Below are 20,156 nucleotides of genomic sequence, written 5' to 3' on the forward strand. Positions count from 1 at the left end.
TTTTTGTTTGTGTGTTTTTTGTGCAGGGCCTTTCTTGTAGTGATTCTTCTAGTTTGAAGCCTCCCAGCATTGGGATTATAGGTGTGTGCCACCATGCCAGGACTCAGTCCAGGGGTGGGACCAGTGTGGCCTGTGGTGCCAGGGATTGAACCCTGGTCCCTGCACTTGTCTAAGCAGGCACTTAGTCCCCTGAGCTATCTCGCTCGTCCTAACTACTGATCTTTTTAATGTGTTATTTTTAATTTTTGCTTTCTTTTTTTAAAAAAGTTAATTGAAGGAGCTGCAAGTACTTTAACCAGTTATTAAAAGCAAATGAACAGGCAGATGAATGGACAAGAAAACATATGAAACATAGGAAGCAACTGCATTAAATCAGAGTGCAGTCTTAGATACATTGGTCATGTCAATGATAATCATTGTCTTAGTTTTAGATTGTAGTTATAACTACAAATAGACTAGTTATAATTTTTTCTAGGGGTCATCAGATATATTTCTTTTTCTTATATAAACCATAAATTACCTACTTTACTGTCTTAAGATACTCTGAATACTTATTTTTTTTCTTAAATTTTTTTTTTTCTTGGAGACAGGTTCTCACTGTGTAGTCCAGGCTAGTCTTGAACTTACTTGGTAGTTCAGGCTGTCCTAAAACTCACAGCAATCTTTTTGCTTCAGCCTCCTGAGTGCTCAGATTACAGGTAAGAGCCCCTATGGTTGGCTTTGTGAGTACATTTTTTCCTATTAGTTAACACTACAGACTTGTAAACAATAACAGTTGAAAGGAGGAAAGAGAGAAGGATGCAGATTGATAGATTGATAGACATTACTTCCCTTTTTACTATAAAACCAAACTTGAGGTCTTGTTTCTTTAACTTAAATTTATAGGAATATAGAGAAAAATCAGCCCTTATGATCTGCTGCCTTAAATTGGTCCCAAGTTCATAAAACATAAATTAAAAGTGAAGTTTTGGGGGGACAGACTTTGTTACCCACAGTCATTTAAGATGTACTACATGTCTATAAGATCTTCCTTGTGCACTTTTGAAGAGGAAACAAAAAGGAAAAAGGAGAACAGAATTCCAAGGCCAGAATCCCCAAATGGAATCCCACCGTTTCCCACATCAGAACTGCTGCTGCATGGTACATAATGGAGAACTTCCCAGTTTAGTAGCTTTCCACCATTCACTTTTGAGTCTCATCAGATATGTTGTTCAGCATCAAAATGTCCATGGATGAGTGAACACAGTTAGAATCAGCTGTACTCAACAGAAGACAGAAGGGGCTGGCATTAATCTGCAGCCCACAATAGGGAACAATAAGAAACACAGGCTCACAGTAGAATGAAGATGCATTGTTAGGCTAAGGTAAGAACTGATCCAAGCTATGAAGATCTTTTCTAACATGAGAATACACATAGCAAGGGGAGAGTTTTTCAAGACCCATAGCTGTGGTACTGAGGGTCATGAGGGTGAAATCTATAAGATGTTGCAGTGTCTAAGAATACTCATTGGTGGCCAAAGCCATCCATTCCAAGGCTGCCTGGGAATGAGTTATGTCCAGTTATATCACTGTTCTGAAGGTGATAGTCATTGAAGAAATCTGTACTGATGGCTCCTTCCTTGACAATTAATCCATCTGTGCTGTAGAAAAGGTCAGGTCTTTGGAGAATGTCTCCTTCATGGATATATAGCTCAAGTCAACCAATCAGCGTACAAGTACTGCTCACTCATCCATCTGATGGCTCTCTACCATCCCCAGCCACTGGACATTGTCCATGAAACTTAATCCCTCTGAATTTTCTTAGCACATTCTTCGTCATATTGTGTTATAATATCTAGTGTATTATTGCAGACCTTTTAGGTTTCATTATTTTTATCATGCATAAGATCTATGAGATATGCTATTGCCTGTATTTCTTTGATTATGATATTTCTTGTGGTTTGATGGAAAATTGTCTGGTAGAAGAAATACATTGCCTGATACACAAATTCACCACGTTGTTGGTGAGCATTTCACAGTTCTATATAGGGAGAGATCCACTTGGTGTGACTTCTACATGACTTTGGAAGGCTACTGAAGACTGAGATATTGCCAGCCTAGAATTTTGCTGGCATATCTCCAGGCTGTGGTTTGGGAAGCAGGCCCTTAATTTATGGTTTTGGAGGTAAGTTTGAAATCTGGGTCCTGGCTGGCAGATCACCCAGCTGTGGCTTGGGGTGAAGCTTTCAAGGATTAGGTAGAAGAACTCCAGCTAAGGGTTTGGGGGCCAGTTCTGTGGGATTTTTGGGGAAAAGTTTCCAGCTATTGGCTTTCATAGAAGCTGTCAGTTGTGATGATTTGCAAAAAAAATCTCAGGATATTGGCTTCATATAGGGAGAGATGGTGGTGTGTTTCTCTTTTCCTTACTGTCACTTTATGAAATATTTTAGGAAGAACTTTTGGACCAAGGGCAGTTTTGGAAGAATTGATGCTTAATTTCTGAGAGAACTGACCCCACAACCTTGTTTGTGGTACTGCTGGAAGAAGACAGACCATAAGGTAGTGGGCTGGGAGGGTCAGATAGGATTTTCCCTTACTGAGGAGTGGGGAGATCTTGGATATGGTAGAGCTGCCAGTCAAGGTCTTGATGTGCAGAGGGAATGTTGAAGGTGGGCCAGTTGGACCTTTCCCAGCAGATCTAGGAGACAGAAAGAGATCCTCCATGGTTAGCAAGTGGGTGACTCTTGTGCAAACTAACATCTGGTTTGTGGAGGCTCCATAGGACAGCTGGTGCTTGTCCCATGGAGTGCTGAATCTTGCAAGTGCCACCTTGTCCTGATAGGGTGAGATGGTGGAGGAGTGGCAGAAGTTTTGTGGTCTGGCTGAGTCCTCTTTCTTGACTGACATTGGTTTTTCACCCAGATGATAATTACTTTGATTGATCTCTGCCTATTGAAGGTTCCATCCATATTAGATGTGGACATGTAGGTTGAACTTGACAGATTTAGCCTGGGAAAATAAATCTTCACATCAGGTAGCTTTTGATCTCTTGTTTCATTCTGGGTAACTTTTAGTCTTTTGTTATGCTCAAGGCAGTTGATCCAGCTTGTTTCACAATATTCACAGTAAGCTTGCTTGTGAGAAAAAGCTTCAGATACATGCTAAAGTAATGTTTCTTATGGATATCTGCTTACCCAAGTTCCCATAATTTTACAGAAGGAAGTCAACCAAATAGAGATATGTAGTCTTAAGTTCAGACAGCAAGATGAAGGGCTGATGCCCCATCCCTTCACTGTTGAGGGAGCCAGGGTAAGCCCCAGATAGCTTTAGGAGCCTCAGTGAACCATGCCTGGCCCCCTATTGTCAAAGGAGTGGGGTTAAGCCCTGGCGAACACTGGGAGCTTCAAAAATGTCAAAGGAACAAAAGGCAATATCAGACCTCCAGTCTACCCAGAGCAAGTCCAGGAGACAAGGACATAGAAAAACATGGAAGTCACACACCTGAAATTTCTGAAATGATGGCAACTGAAGTAAAGAAACAGCTCTATCAGGCAATAGAAGAAATAGATCACAAATAATCTCTCAGGTAAAAAAATTATAACAATCATGAAAGAATTGCTCCGTGCATCTAAAGAAGACATAGATAAAACACAAGGAGTATAGAAAAATGAAACATTGAATAAACAACACAGGAAAAAATTAAGATGCGTGAAACATATTCAAAGAGCTATCCAGAAAATTAAGAATTCCATTGAAAACTGGAAAAATCACGTGAATGAAACTGAAGATAGGCTTTTAGCCCTTGAAGATAGCATTACAGCTAACATCAAAAGGAAAGCTCTTTTAAAACCAGGGAAAGAGGAAATGAATGTTTGCAAGATGATGTAAAGAAAAACAATATAAGGCTAGTAGGTGTCAACAAAAGAGCAGAAGCCATCACAAATGACTTAAGAAGATTTTGCAGAAGTAGTAGCAGAAACTTCTCCAAGCATGAGAAAAGAATCTGAATATAGGCAAGTGGGGCACACAGGAACTTGATTAGCCATAGCCAAAATAAATCCACACCCAGATAGATAATAACCAAGATTCCAAAATACTGAAAGGCACAATAGATATAGTAAAATGGAAAGAAACTGAACATAAGGAATAAACAATGGAGATGAGGGAAGGGAGAAAGGATAGGGAAAAAGAAAAGGGAGACAGCATGCAAGTATATGTACAGGACAGCTGAGATGGTTGTACTAATAGTGTTCATCAGTTTTTTGAAAGCAGTTAATGTTTAAATATTTACTTTTAAGTATATGCTAATTTATATAATCTGAGCAATTACATAGAGGAGAACAATGTACAATGTAAAAACATGGTTGAATACCTCTCCTCTTGTTCTTCTTAATGTGTACTGTTTCTAATGTCTTATCAATTATTATTATACTCCCTTTAAAATAAATTGAAATAAAAAGTAAAAAGGACAAAAATTAAGGTTCACTGAAAGGAAAAGTTAATGTTTAATTGCTTGACCAATTTTGCATACCTATATCTGATAATCTGAGCAACAAATTTGATGACAACAATACATACTATAGCAACCACTGATAATTTCATATTTTTGTTTTGAAATTCTGTACCAAAAAAAACCCACAAATAATACTACCAAATCTTAAAAAAAAAAAGAAATTCTGTACCATTTGTACTATAACTTGTTGCTTTGTTTTTGTTTTTACTTGTTAAAATCAAGATTTTAGAAATTCAGAGAAAGAATAAAATATTAAAATCTGTTAGAGAAAATAAACATCTATAATGGGAAGCACATCAGAAAATGGCAGAATTTTCAACACAAACCATCAAATCAAGAAGAGCTTGGAGGGAAGTATTTCAGGTCCTGAAAGAAAATAACCTCCAACTCAGATTAATGCACCCTGCAAAACTATCTATCAAAATTAATGGAGAAATAAGATACTTCCATGACAAAGAACAACTCAGGAACTACAAATCAACCATAAAAAAATATTGACAAATATTCTAGAAAGAGACAAAAATGACTGCAACTTCAAGCAAACCAATAGAAAACCAACAAACAGAGCAAGCAATTAAATAAAGAGCAAGATTAAAGTACCTGCAAGCAGGCACAGCAGCCAGGGATTCAATCCCTGGGCCTGCCTTGCCAGCCTCACCCCCAGGGCGCTCTGAGACAGCAATTGAGACTGGGCGTGGTGACACGCGCCTGTAATCCCAGCTTTTGCGAGGCTGCAAATAGGAGAATCACTATGAGTCCGATCTAGTAGTGAGACCCTGAGCACCCTGTAGACCTTTCTCTAAAATATAGAGAGAAAAATAGAGGGAAAAAAAATAGGGAACCAACAACAGAAATAAAACATGACAAAGATAAGCCAATAAATATCAGTTATAACTATCAATGTAAATAGCCTTAATTCACTAATTAAAAGAAGCAGACTGACAGAATAGATCAAGAAACAAAATCCAACATTATACTGTATACAAGAAACACAATTAAGTCAACAGGAAGTTCATAGACTGAAAGTCAAAGGATGGAAAGCAATACTCCATGCAACTGAAACCCAGAAGAAAGCAAGGGCAACCATTTTGGTTCCTGAAAATGTGAACTTTGAACTAAGAATGATCAAAAGTGATAAAGAAGGTCACTACAGTTTTTACCAAGTTGGAGCCCAAGGTGAGGAAGAAAGCCTTTTCCCCTCCCAAAGCTGAAGCCAAAGCAAGAGCTTTGAAGGCCATGCTGAAAGGCGTCCACAGCCACAAAAAGAATATACGAATGTCGCCCACCTTCCACTGTCCCAAGACACTGTGGCTCTTGAGGCAGCCCAAATACCCTCAGAAGAACACCCCCAGGAAAAACAAGCTTGACCACTATGCCATCATCAAATTCCCCCTAACCACAGAGTCAGCCATGAAAAAGATCGAGGACAACAACACACTCATGTTCATTGTGAATGTCAAAGTCAATAAGCACCAAATCAAACAAGCTGTAAAGAAGCTCTATGACATCAGTGTTGCCAAAGTCAACACCCTAATCAGGCCTGATGGAGAGAAGAAGGTATATGTTTGACTGACTCCTGATTCTGATGCAATGGATATTGCCAACAAAATTGGGAACTTCTAAACTGAGTCCAGCTGGCTAATTCTAAATATATTTTTTCTCAGTTAAAAAAAAAAGGTCACTACATACTTATTAGGAAAAACTGCAAGAGGAAGAGATAACAATCATAAATACACATGTACCTAATGTAGGAGCACCCACATATATAAGACAAATTTTAACAGGCATGAAAAAATCAAATGAACAATATCACAACAGTAACAGATGTTCACACCCTATTGTCATAAAGAGATAGATCAAATAGGCAAAACACGAGCAAAGGGGACAGGGAGATAGCTTAGCAGCATAAGCACCTTCCCAGAAAGCACACAGTCCTAAGTGCAATCCCTGGTACCAAAAAAAAAAAAAAGGAAAAAAAAAATCAAAATCACTAAAGAAATGACAGAATTAAACCAAATTTGTGAAGAAATGGATTTACCAGACCTTTGCAGAATGCCCCATGCAACAAAAATAAAATACACATTCTTTTCAGCTTCACATAGGATATACTACCACACAGAACATGCTTAAGTAAATGCAAAGGAATTGAAATTATCCTATTCATATTTTCTGGCCATAGTGCAATGAAACTGGAAATTATTATTATTATTATTTTTTAATGAGCAGAATATATTTATTGAGAGAAAGAAAGCTTCTGTCCAAGATAGGGATAGGAGGGGGGCCTGAGCGGGTAGTTCCCTGGGAAGCTGTCTCTTCCAGGGACTTTTATAGTGTAGACCATGTGGGGCTAAGGTGGAGAGAATGGGAACTTGCTTAGGTGGGCAGGAGGTGGGACAAAACTATGGTAACCTCCAAATGACATAGGGAAAAACGATCTCCCGACCTGACCTGCACAAGTTTGTGTTCTCTAAAACTGAAGAATGAATTTTAGGAACAAACAGAGGTTATGAGCAGAATATATTTATTGAGAGAAAGAAAGCTCCTGTCCAAAAGAGGGGGAGGGGGGCCCGAGTGGGTGGTTCCCCCAAAAGTTTTTTTTTTTTTTTTTTTTTTTGCAGAAGCAGGGATTGAACTCAGGCCATGGCACTTGCTAAGGAAGTGTTTATTCCACTGAACCATCTCGCCAGCCCCGAAATTGGAAATTATTGACAAAAGAAATTGCAAATGCTCCATAAATACTTGGAAGTTTAATAACAGCCTCCTGAACACTGAATAGGTCACAGATGAAATTAAGGAAGAAATTGAACATTATTTACAATTAAATGAAAATGCAGATACAACTTACCAGACCCAGTAGGATACAATAACAACAGTCCTAAGAGGAAATTTATAGCAGTGAACCCTCACGTCAGGCAAACTGAATGAGCCTAACGAAACAACCTTATGCTGCACCTCAAGCTTCTAGAAAAGAAGAGAAAGTCAAGCCAAAAGCCCAAAGAAGGCAGGAAATTGTAAATATCAGAGCAGAAATTAACACAATGGAGACTAAGAAATAATACAAACAGCTGATGAATGAAAGAAGAGTTGGTTATTTGAAAGAATAAATAAAATCGAGAACCCCCTACCCAGCCTTATCAAAAAAGGAAAGAAAATATTCACATTCATGCAATACAGAATGAAAAGGGTGAAATCATGATAGATTCTATAGAAATTCACAAGATCAATAGGTACTTTGAAAATCTTTACTCTTTTTAAAAACTCATTATTAACTTTATTGAAATTCAGTAATAATTATATAGCAAATTAAAAATTGTAGACAAATACTGAAATGTGAAAGATAAGGTGTAGACAGTGAATTTTAGAGAAATATTTCTGAAATGAATATATAACATGAGATTAATAATAGATTGCGGGGGCCGGCGGCCCGCGGTGTCTCAGATTCATTCTTAAGGAACTGAGAACTTAACCTTCCAAAATGTCAAAAAGACCATCTTATGCCCCACCTCCCCACCCCAGCTCCTGCAACACAAATGCCCAGCACACCAGGGTTTGTGGGATACAATCCATACAGTCATCTCGCCTACAACAACTACACGCTGGGAGGGAACCCCGGCACCAACAGCCGGGTCACGGCGTCCTCTGGCATTAAGATTCCAAAACCCCCAAAGCCACCAGATAAGCCGCTGATGCGCTACATGAGGTACAGCAGAAAGGTCTGGGACCAAGTAAAGGCTTCCAACCCCGGCCTGAAGCTGTGGGAGATTGGCAAGATCATTGGTGGCATGTGGCGAGATCTCACTGATGAAGAGAAGCAAGAATATTTAAACCAATACGAGGCAGAAAAGATCGAGTACAATGAGTCCACGAAGGCCTATCACAACTCCCCCGCGTACCTGGCTTACATCAATGCGAAGAGCCGCGCAGAGGCCGCGCTGGAGGAGGAGAGCCGGCAGAGACAGACAGTCGCGCATGGAGAAAGGAGAGCCCTGCATGAGCATCCAGCCTGCGGAAGACCCCGATGATTACGACGATGGCTTTTCCATGAAGCACACGGCCACCGCCCCTTTCCAGAGAAACCATCGCCTCATCCGTGAAATCCTCAGCGAGAGCGTGGTGCCCGACGTCCGGTCCCTTGTCACCTCCGCTAGAATGCAGGTCCTCAAGCGCCGGGTCCAGTCCCTCATGGTGCGCCAGCGAAAACTGGAAGCCGAACTTCTTCAGATAGAGGAACGGCACCAGGGGAAGAAGAGGACATTCCTTGAAAGCACAGATTCATTCAACGACGAACTCAAAAGGCTGTGTGGGCTGAAGGTGGAGGCGGACACGGAGAAGATCGCGGCAGAGGTCGCGCAGGCCGCGGAGCAGGCCCGCAAGCGGCAGGAGGAGCGCGAGAGGAGGTGGCGGGGCAGGCGAGCGCGGCCAGGGCGGCAGGAGCAAGCGCCCCGCGAAGCCGAGGAGGAGAAGGACGAGCAGAGCCTCCCGATGGAGACAGCGGAGTCACACCTGGAAGAGGCGGCAGAGAGCCAGCAGAACGGCGAGGAGGGCACGTCCACACCCGAGGACAAGGAGAGCGGGCAGGAGGGCGGCGACAGCCTGGCAGAGGAGGGGACCAGCGACAGCAACACCGGCTCAGGGAGCAACGGTGCCACTGCGGAGGAGCCGCCGTCAGACCCCATCCCGGAAGATGAGAAGAAGGAATAGATGTTGCCTTGTTTTATGTGTCCTAAATACTTTTTTAAATGAAAAAAAAAAATGTTTTCAGTTTTAATGGTATTGTGTGGTCTATGTGTTGTTTGTCCATATCGCACCACCAGAGTCTTTGGACCCTGAGCGTCCCGAGCCCAGGGCACGGCCATGGCCAGCTTTCTAAGGCTGTGAAGATGGCTCGTCTGGATCTCATTACTTGCCCCAGCTGCTGAAGGGCTCGGAATCTAGATTGCGAGACACCCAGCTCTCCAGAGAGTGACCTTCGATGCTGCAGGACTGCCAGATGCCTTCTCCAGCTCACTCGGTGCTTACCACAGCCATAGCTTTAAACCTGCCCCATCCCCACTGGCAGCCCTGAGTGCCCTCCTGTGTACGCCTGCAGAGACTCCTGAGGCTCTGGTCGCCTGGGAGCGAGTGTGTTCACCTTCCTGCGCTTTCTAATCACTGATGGGCACCAAGAGCTGTGGGGGAGGCAGGGAGGGGTGGAGGAGCGAGCCCTCAGTGCCTGCTCCCGGGGGCCGGGCCCAGGTACAGGTCTGCACCAGAGTCGGCACTAGCAGAAGAGGCAGACATTAGGTGCACAGCGCTCCTGCCCCGTGTCTGTCCTGCTTTCTGTTTCTAATTAATGTGAGGTGTGTTCTGGTAAATTTGCCCTTATTGTAGGGGAGGAGAAAAGTATTTTTTTAAACCAGGTTTTCCAAAGAAAATAGATCACAAGTACTCTTATTAAGGAGTGGAATATTTTTGTAACGGACTAGATGACTAGCCCATTGCAGAAGAAAAAGCTGGGAATTCAGTTCATCCACTTGAAATTGTTCTACAATAATCAAAACCTCAAGGTTCAGATCCCATAGATCAGAGCCAACCTTTTTGATAAACTTAGTAAGGTCTTGGAGACTAGATAGTTGGTGACATGTATACTTCCTAAAAACTAGAATAGATTTTTACTGAATAGTGGTATATCTGATGGTCTATGTTTCTTAAAGGTCCAAATGTAATAAAAAAAATTAAAAAAAAATAATAGATTGCGGGGGGGGCCAGGGAGATGGCTCAGTAGAATAAGCGCTTCCCTGGCAAGTGCAAGGGTCTGAGTTCAATCCCTGGTTCCGGAAAAAACAAAACAAAACAAAAATAGATTGCACATTGTAAAAAAATATTTACAAACTTAAATGAATATAACAATAAAAATTTTCTAAAATAAAAATGAATTTACTGATCAGTCATCATAGTTCACTCTGTGCCAAAAATCAAGAAACTTATATAATTAGAAGTCCCAAAGTAGAAGGGGGTAGCCAATAAATAAAGATTTAAAATTTCTGAATTTAGTTAAAATTATAGCACCACATTTCCAAGAAAAACGAACCTTTTGCACAAGAAATATGAATAAACTCATACTAAGATACACAAAAATGAAATTGTCCAAAGCTAATCGTAAAGAAAAAAAAATCATTAAAGCATATACATAGAAAAAAAATTGAGGGCTGGCCAAATAGCTCAGGGAATTGAAGTGCCTGCAAGAAGGCACAGGGGTCAGGGGTTCCATCCCCGGGCCTGCAGTGCCAGCCCCACCCCCGGGGTGTGCTGACACGGCAATTGAGACTGGGTGTGGTGTCGCATGCTTGTAATACCAGCACTTGGGAGGCTGCAAACAGTGGGCCACTATGAGTCCGATCTAATAGTGAGACCCTGAACACCCTGTAGACCCTTCTCCAAAATACAAAAAAATTAAAAAAAAGAAAGAAAAGGAAAAAATATTGGCTATGGAAGAACAAAATTAAATAGCATCTTATTCCACATTAGAAAAGAAAAGAGCAAGTAGATAAGAAACTAGACTTTATTCAAAGAACTGAAAAAGAAAAAAAAAGATCTGTCCTCATTGAATTTTGTACTTAGCAAACATACCTTTCTTTGAAAATTAAAATATTTTCCACTTATTCAAACTCGAAGTATTCTAATACCTCCAGACATAGCATATAGAAAATAACAAAGACCATAATCCAGAAGGCAAGAGAAGTCGCTGTATGGCCCTGGATAAAGAATAAAGAGCTCTCAGAATGGTAGTAATGCAGGACTATGTGAAATATATTAGATGAACCCATTTAAAAGGTCATTGAAGATTTCCACAAAATAGTATCAACCTTATGTCAGGTTATATACATATTTTCCATATATATGTATATGTATGTAAAAGACAAGGAAGAACTAATATAAAGTTAATGGAAAATGGAACTATTCTTTTTAAAATTTCTAACACTAGGACAAAATATCATACCATGACTTATAAGTAGATTGTAAGTCAAAGATACAGTATTAATCTTATAACAAAAATTAAGATTAAGCAATATTCAGAAAATTAAATACTAATTAACTCAAAATTTAATATTTCAAAACAATATTCAAAAATTTAAATTGTGAGTCCAACTAAGAGGCTAGAATGTAATGTATCAAATGTATGAATCTGTGATCAATTCAGAGTACACAGATAATATTTGAATAGGTGAACATATACAAAAATATGAAGAAAAAGTTTTCATGATAGTAAAGAATTACTAAGAATAAAACATAACAAAAATACTGGAATGTTGCTTTATTTTGGTCTTAACCATCTAGCAGAAAAGTATAAAAACAAACTATAAAAATTAAAGCCAAATTAATATGCTGAGCTGTAAAAGGCTCAAGTCAACAACTTCTGACATTGCCAGTCTTATGGAAAACCCACTACTATTATGGACTACTGGACTATATTGGAATATTTTGCTGAATTCACACACCTATAATATTTAAATGACAATGGAATACACTTCTCTGACAAAACTAAACAAAAAAGGGAATACAAATTAATGACCATTTTGTATCTGTATATTCAAGATAGTTAGGATAGATATACAGCTACATTCTCTTTTTTTTTCTTTTCAAAGTTTTATTGATAAGCATATAGCAATGAGACAGTTTCAAATCAAATCAAAAGTACAGTTTCAACAAATAATACACTGCATATATTCTTCTTAGTGGTTAATTGCTGTACAAGATGCGGACTTGTGATCCTACTTACAAACACCATTAGAACAAATCATTCTATTCATTAAGAGAATGCAACTATATATCTATCCCAACCACTTTGAATACACAGATACAAAATGGACATTCATAGTTATATTCCAATTTTTTTAAGTTCCGTTGTTGAATATTATAGGTGTGTAAACTCAGCAAAATATTCTAAAAGAGTCCAGTAGCCCATAATAGCATTGGGTCTTCTGTTTAACTGGCAATGTCAGAAATTATTGACCTGAGTCCCCCACAGCTCAACATAACAGCATGGCTTTACTTCCTATATTTCGTCTTCATACTTTTCTACTGGATGGTTAAGACCAAGGTAAAGCAGGACCTGTGCAACAAGAGTTGAGCTACATTCTCTTAATTCAATGAATAGAAAGATTTGTTCTAACAGCATTTGTAAGCAGGCTATTATGTCTGCATCTTGTACAATGAATAATCACTAAGACAACAATATGCAATGTATTAATTACTGAAACTGTCCTACTAATTGGATTTGAAACTGTTTCGTTGTTATTTGTTTCTCAATAAAATTATTGAAAAACAGCAACAACAACAACAAAAAACAAAAATACTGAATGCAAATATACGAGTAGCACTTCTAACAGTTGGGGGATAGGATATCGCACAAAGTTCTAGTATGTGGTGGATGTTGACAGTATCCATGATGCTTACTGGTGGCCAGGTGTCACTTGTGATACTGAGCTACTGCTATTTCCTTGATATCCACCCTGTAGACCCGGATAGAATCATGCCCCATAGGGTGCAGGAGAAGTCCATTTGTAGAGTATGCTGATGGAAATATTTAGCAGCTGCAAACAAAAGAATAGTTGGAAGATTGCTGCTGTATACCTCTTTTTCTCCTGTGTTTGTTTGCCCTATTTGGTGGATTCTTTCCGTTCTCATTCATGGAGTTGTGGTCATTTTGATCCCTCTATTTTAGTAGTCTGTGTAGGGTTGGCTTTGTCGTCATGATTCTTTAGTTGCTCTTTGTCATGGAAGTATTTCACTCCTGCATTAAACTTGAAAGAGAGTTTTGCAGCATATATCAGTCTGGGTTGGAATTTGTTTTCTTGCAAGACTTGTAGTACTTTGCTCCATGCTCTTCTTGACTTGACGGTTTGTGAAGAAAAATCTGCTGTTATTCTGCCATTATGCCACTTGTGATTGAGGTTTTAATTTCCTGCATATCACTTTGAATCTGCTTCATGCATTGTATTTCTTTCCTATATTGCTCATTCAAGGATTCCATCATTTTTCTATTCTCTATTTTTTATGTGTCTTCTTTAGAAGCACTTAGTACTTCTTTCATTATAGTTATGATTTCTTTTCTTACTTCAGAAATTATTTCTGATCTGATTTGCTCTATACTTTTCTGCAATTGTTTCTTTACTACAAAGGCTATTATTTCACTAATTACAGGTGTGTGATTTCCAATTTCTTCTATGCTATTATCTTCTGCATTTGTTTTGAGTGGGCTCGGGGCCTGAGAATGCATTTTGCTCCTTCTTTTTGTCATTTTCTTCCCACCCCCTTTTTTTTGTATACTTGGGGAAGGGTCTACAGGGTGTTCAGGACTGTAGTGATTGGACTCATAGTGATCTGACTGTTTACAGCCTCACAAGAGCTGGGATTACAGGTGCGCACCACCACGCCCAGTTTCAATTGCTGTCTCAGTGTGCTCTGAGGGCGGGGCTGGCATAGCAGGTCTGGGGATCGAACCCCTGACCCCTATGCCTGCTTGCAAGTACTTTAATCCGCTGTGCTATTTGGCTAGCCCTTGTCATTTTGTATAACACTGTCTTCTGTCCTTTGGTGTAGAGCATTGGTAGAGTTATTACCTTAGCGCCAGGTCCGGATCTACCAAGTTCAAAGCTGTCCAGGTGGGTGTGGCTTGGGTCTGGCTGCTCTTCTCACTTCTTCCTGCTGCAACCCCTGGGAGTGAACCTGCTGTGCCACTCTGGCAAGATGCTCTCTGCTCCTGGATCAGCTGGGTGGGTCTTGCCTCTAGCTTCTCTGCAGGAAGTTGTGCTGCAGAGCTCTACACCCCAATCTTATGTTATTATTCTTTTCATAATCCAGTATCCCTACATTGATTTCTCATGGTCCTTTGATATTTTTAAGAATCTTTCTGCCTTTGATCAAACCTGTTTCTTCACATTGGTTTTCTTCACACTGCTGTACACACTTACAATGGAATTTTTAGTCTCCTGAATATCTGTTTGAATCTGTTTTATTGGTTCCATTACTTTCCTATGTTGGACATTCATGGTTTCCATCATTTTCCTGAGCTCCTCTAATTTTTTTTTTTAAAAATCTGTATCTGCTCTAGAGTCACTAAGCATGATTTTCATTGTGGTCACAATCTGTTTAGTTTTCTGAGAAATTAGTTCTGATTTGATTTTTTTTTTCTAGAGCCTCATTCCTTCGTTTTGTTGTTACCACTTCAGAGAGACCAGGTGGGTGGGTTTCAGATTGTCCCCTTTCACTACCCCTTGGTTCTGTCTTTGGTGAATTGGATGTCCAGAGTTTGCGTCTTGTTTACTTTTCTTCTCACTTTCTTTTCTTTTTTTTTTTTCACTTTCTTTTTTTAAGTTTAATTCCTGGGTTGATGCTTATAAATTGCTTATGGTGAGTTGCTTTATTGCTTTTATTTAGAACCCTTAGGGAATGACTGCTTCTCAGAGGCATCTTCTACGTAACTGTTTTTTTAGGTCTGAGTCTGTTGCAAGTTCCTACCTCTTCAATTTATTGGGGATGAGAAGTTGCTGTCCACTTGGCTCCGTCCCTGGTTCTTTGGCCCACAGTATTTTCTATGATCCTTAAGCAATCCCAGTCTTGGTATGCCAGGAAGGACAGCTGGTGAAGCAATTATGTCACTTTTGGCTGATGTGGCACAATCAGCAATAACAATAATATTAATTAATTAATTAATTATTTTTGGCAGAACCAGGGATTGAACTCAGGCCCTTGAGCTTGCCAGGCAAACACTTATTCTACTGAGCTAACTCCCTGGCCCCAAAAATAATATTAAATGTAGCCTAGAAAGTGACAAGTTGAGGTAGATGTCAATTTATTATTTTTAACTGTCTGAAGTAGATCTGTGGTTATATAACAAAATATAAAACAAACCAGAAAATTGTATACAGTAAGTTAGCTCTTCATATGTCAATTTTACCCTCAGGGGAGAAAATTTAGAAGATGTTTGGGAAGAAATGGAGAAATGGAAGAAGAGGAAGAGATTAGAAGTGAGGCTGGTGGACGAAGGATAATCATGCAAACTGTGGGAAACCGGTGCAGAAGCTAGGGGTATGGAGAAGGAAGAAATAAAAGGGAAAACAGAACAGTAATGGTAAAAAGTTCAAAACCACATTCACAGCCATGTGAAGATCAATCAACAACAACCACTGAAGAACAGTAGCCGCAGCCCTCTGCTATCCCATAGCTGTGGGCCTCAACAAGGGCCACAAGGTGACTAAGAATGTGAGCAAACTGAGGCACAGCTTCTGTGGCAGACACCTCACCAAACACACCAAGTTCATGTAGGACATGATCCAGGAGATGTGCGGCTTCACCCCCTACAAGCAGCATGCCATGGAGCTGCTCAAGGTCTTCAAGCACAAACTCACCCTCAAGTTCATCAAGAAAAGTGTGTGGACGCACATCTGAGCCAAGAGGAAGCGTGAGGAGCTGAGCAACATGCTGGCTGCCATGAGAAGGTGACTGCCAAGGACTGAGCCCCTCTGGAATACAGCTTTACAAAAAGTAAAAAAAAAAAAAAATCAATCTCTGTGAGCCCGCATCTTTATTTCCCCTGAAGTTCAGGCTAGTTTTGGCTGTAGGGCTGGAACCAGACCTATTTGGCCCTTCTGTGGGCTTTCACTCAGTTGGAAACTGCTAGAGGGACCCAGCATCTGCTCCGGGTTCTGAGCTCAGTTGGCCCTCTCCATGGTGGCTCTGGGTCAGTCACCCTCTCTGGTAGAATGGCCAGATCTGGTCCATCCACAGCCAGTGCAATCACAGCATCTCTCCAGGGAGGACTCTGAGGTTGCCGGAAGTCACTGTGTCTGCTGGTTCCAGCTGCTCCTCCCATTCAGTGAACCCGGATGCAGGGAGAAGGTGCTGCCCACTATGACCTTCTTGTTAGTTGAAATTTCTCCCTTTGCTCTCTGTGTGGGCTTCAACTCTCCCTTCAGATCCTTCCTGAGTTGAGGCCACCCACCTTCCTCTTCTTTTTCACATTGCTGCTGTATTCCAGGGTCTGGACAGCACTTCTCAGAGCAGCTCTTTCTCTGCTGCTTGCTATTCCACCATCTTCCTGGAAGTCTGGAAAGTAATTTCTGGTAAGTTGTTTTTGTAACCTGAAATCTTGTTGAGTTCATTTATCAGTTCTACCAAGTTTTTGGTGGGTATGTTGACTTTTTTCCACAAGGGGCGACCAAACAATATGGCGAATGTTTAAATTCAAAAATACTTACTACAGTAAGAGACACATTGTGAAGAATGATGGGATAAGCATGTTTGAACAAAAGGAAGTATTTTGAGTGCTTTGAGGGTGATTAATAGCAATATACTTTTATTATATGTTTTAAACATATTCAACCATATTTATTGATCACATATTTATGGCAGTTTGTGTTGAACAGGAAAATTACAGTCCATTTTCATCCACCTTCTTCACTGGATACAGTACTGTATGACTTCTGGCTCTTCTCTAAGGTCAAAATGACCCTGGAAGGAAAGCAGTTTGAATCAGTTCAGAACATCAAGGCAGCCACTACGGACAACTTACGACATTTATGCAAGAGGACTTGCAGAACTGCTTAAGAAAATGGAAAGAATGATGGATAATTGGGTTCTGAGGGAGGGTTCTGGTTGCCATGGAGCTTTTGAGGGGGTTAACAGTAATGTATCTTTCACTATAACAAAATTCAAAAACTTTAAACAGTCCCTGTATTGTTGAATCGCACCAAAACCCTGCCATCTGAAACCATGATTTGACCTCCTTTCCTGCGTGGATGCCCTTTATTTCTTTCTCTTGTCTTATTGCTTTGTCAAGGACTTCTGATACTATGTTGACTAAAAATGGTGAAAATGGTCATCCTTATCTTGTTCCTGATTTTTTTGTTTTTGTTTTTGATTTTTTGTTTTGAGACAGAATCTCACTAAGTAGTTCAGGATGGCCTTGAACTCACCGTGTCGCCCAGACTGGCCTTAAACCTGTGGCAATCTTCCTGCAGACCTACATGACCATAACCAGCTTATTGTTTCTGATCTTAAGGGAAATGATTTCAACATTTTATTATTCAGTATGATATAGACTGTGAACTTATCTATAGCTTTTACTGTGTTGAGCTATATTATTTCTATGAATCTTTTGAGGGTTTTATTTTGCCATGAAGTAGCACTGAATTTTATCAGATGCCTAGTTTGTCAGTGGTTGCACCTCTAGTTTATATTTTTTCACATGTTGTACACTAATTTTATGTATTATAGGTTTTTTTTTTTTTAAAGAATGCAATGTTTTTATTCACCAATAAACTAAAAGCCCATTTCTGGATGTTTGTTTCTCACGTATACTTCTTTTGTTGTAGGAAAAAGAAAAGCCCTATAAGTGGCAACCAGACTCAGACTCTGATCTATCTTCATCTTGACTAATCTGGAAGCATCAGAGTTCTTAAGTATCTTCGTCAGATGCAACCACGTGAAGCCAATCACGAAGATTATTCCTTTTAAGCTACTTCTTCGTAAGATATTTCAAATACCGTTTGGAGAACTGTTTCTCAGAAACAACTGTGATCTTATTCTTGAACCATTCAGTGTGAACAACATTCCCAAGGTTTCCAGTTTTTCCATTGACTTTAACCTTATCCCTCAGAAACTGTTCAAAATTTCCAGAATCAAAAATTCCATCTTCTACTGGATGGGTAAGGTCCAAGTTAAACTTCCAGGTTGACCTCTTAGGCTTCTTGTCTTTCTGCGGCACCATCTTGACAGCAGTGGGACGATCAGAGAGCGTGTTTTAGGTTTTGATTTGCCTGTAATTTTATTGAGGTACTTTTCATCTATGCTCATTGGGGATAATTGTCTCCAGTATTTTTTATTTTGTCTTTGTCTAATTTTGATATCAGCATAATGCTGCATTTGTGGAATGAGTTTAGAAGGATTCACTTCTTTTCAATATTTTGGAATGATTTGAGTAGAATTGGCATTAAGCTGTCTCAGAAGTTCAGTAAAATTCAGCAATAAAGTCATCTGTTCCTGGGGTAGGAGACGATTGCTTATTCAACCATGATACTTGTTACTGGTCTGGTCATTTGTCTGGGGACCCGGGGTTGGGGAAAGACGGGAGGGAGAAGAGGGGAGCGGGAAGTAAAACGGATCAAGGTTCAGTTGATAGGCACAGGTACCAGTTCCCTGCAGTGGGTCTATTTAATGTGTATCACAGACATCTACTGATTTTATGTTTTAATATTTTTGTTTATTTACTGGATACAGGGTCTCACTACACAGTTCAGACTCAAAGTGATCCTCCTGTCTCAGTCTCTCCCATGCTGGGATTATAGGCGAGTGCCACCACCCCCGGTTTCAGGGCTGGTGTGGCATGTGGTACTAGGGATCAAACTTGGGTCTTTGCACTTGCCAGGCAGGTGCTTAGACCACTGAGCTATCTTCCCAATGCTCTCTCCTAATTTTTAAAAGAGAGGAGAATCCTTCATGATGACAGAAATGCTTTCTACTCTCTAATGTGGCATCCCCCTGCTCCCTTTGACTGCTGAGCTCTTGATATGTGGCTGGTATGACCGAGGAATGCAAGTTTTATGTTTTATTGTGCTTTAGTTACCTTACATTTCACCAAACCATAATGGGCAGCACAGCTTCGAAGAAACAGTGTGATGAGCTGCAACCAGGCAGCTCCTCCCTGCCTGGGGGTTCACTGGGAGACAATCGCGGCTTCCCACGTGTGCACACAGGGCCCAGCTCTGCAGACTGAGTGCCTTGGAGAGATAGCTGTGATGTGAATGAAGTGCTAATTTTGTCTCTGTGATGGCCCATTAATAAATAACAAAGTATTTATAAATATGCAAAACACACAATTAGTCAGTTCCTCAAAGTCTCTGTCATTAAAACCTGTTCTGGAGAGAAGAGCAGGGGAATCAAAATAAATTTAGTTTCTTTTTAAGCCCTACACGCAGTGAATACTGAATCATTGACTTCTGAGAGTTGCAACACAAAAGCAAGCCATTCATCGGGTCCCCTGAAAGAGCTGTGCAGTCCTACACACCCAGCACATCTACTCAAGCCCATTACGGGGGCCATGTTCCCAGACGGAGTGGAGGCTGGTGGCACTGCGATCATTTTATTTGAACCCAGGCTGTAAGAAATAATTTGCTGACTCCAATGAGACACGTGACCCTGAAATGTAAACTACAGGTGCTACATGCATATCCCATAATTTCTTGCAGGGTCAGGGCCTGGCTCACTGACAGAACCAAGCCAGGAGAAGTCTGCAGGACTTCCTAGGCCATGGGGAGATTTAAAAATTCTTTCAACAGATAAAGTGTTCTCTAGACCAGTGGAATCCTTGTCCCCTTCTTCTCCTCCTCTTCCTCCTCCTTGTCCTCCTTGTCCTTCTCTTTTCTTCTCTTCTTCTCCATCTCCTTCTCCTCCTCTCCATCTCTTCTTCCTGCTCTTCTGCTTCTCCTTCTCTCCTCTTCCATTTCCTTCTCCTTTTCCTTCTTCCTCTTCCCCTTCCTTCCCCTCTTCTTTCTCCTTTTTATAAATTTTATTTTTAAATGATATTCCCCATGCTTAAGTATATGCAAGAAAACAGAAATTATCCCATGCACATTATCTGACCACAGTGCATTGAAACTGGAAATAAATGACAAAAGAAACCAGA

General features: G+C 40.3%; 3 pseudogenes; 1 reads left to right on the forward strand and 2 right to left on the reverse strand.

Moving 5' to 3' along the window:
- Nucleotides 1-2,012: 2,012 nt before the first annotated feature.
- On the reverse strand, nucleotides 2,013-5,940 carry LOC111816018 (annotated as a pseudogene).
- A 1,967-nt stretch (nucleotides 5,941-7,907) lies between these two features.
- Nucleotides 7,908-9,912, forward strand: LOC101586681 (annotated as a pseudogene).
- Nucleotides 9,913-17,861: 7,949 nt separating this feature from the next.
- LOC101577474 lies at nucleotides 17,862-18,254 on the reverse strand (annotated as a pseudogene).
- Nucleotides 18,255-20,156: the final 1,902 nt, after the last annotated feature.

Source organism: Octodon degus, unplaced genomic scaffold (assembly GCF_000260255.1).
Source record: "Octodon degus isolate 3935 unplaced genomic scaffold, OctDeg1.0 scaffold00002, whole genome shotgun sequence".
Taxonomy (NCBI): Eukaryota; Metazoa; Chordata; class Mammalia; order Rodentia; family Octodontidae; genus Octodon; species Octodon degus.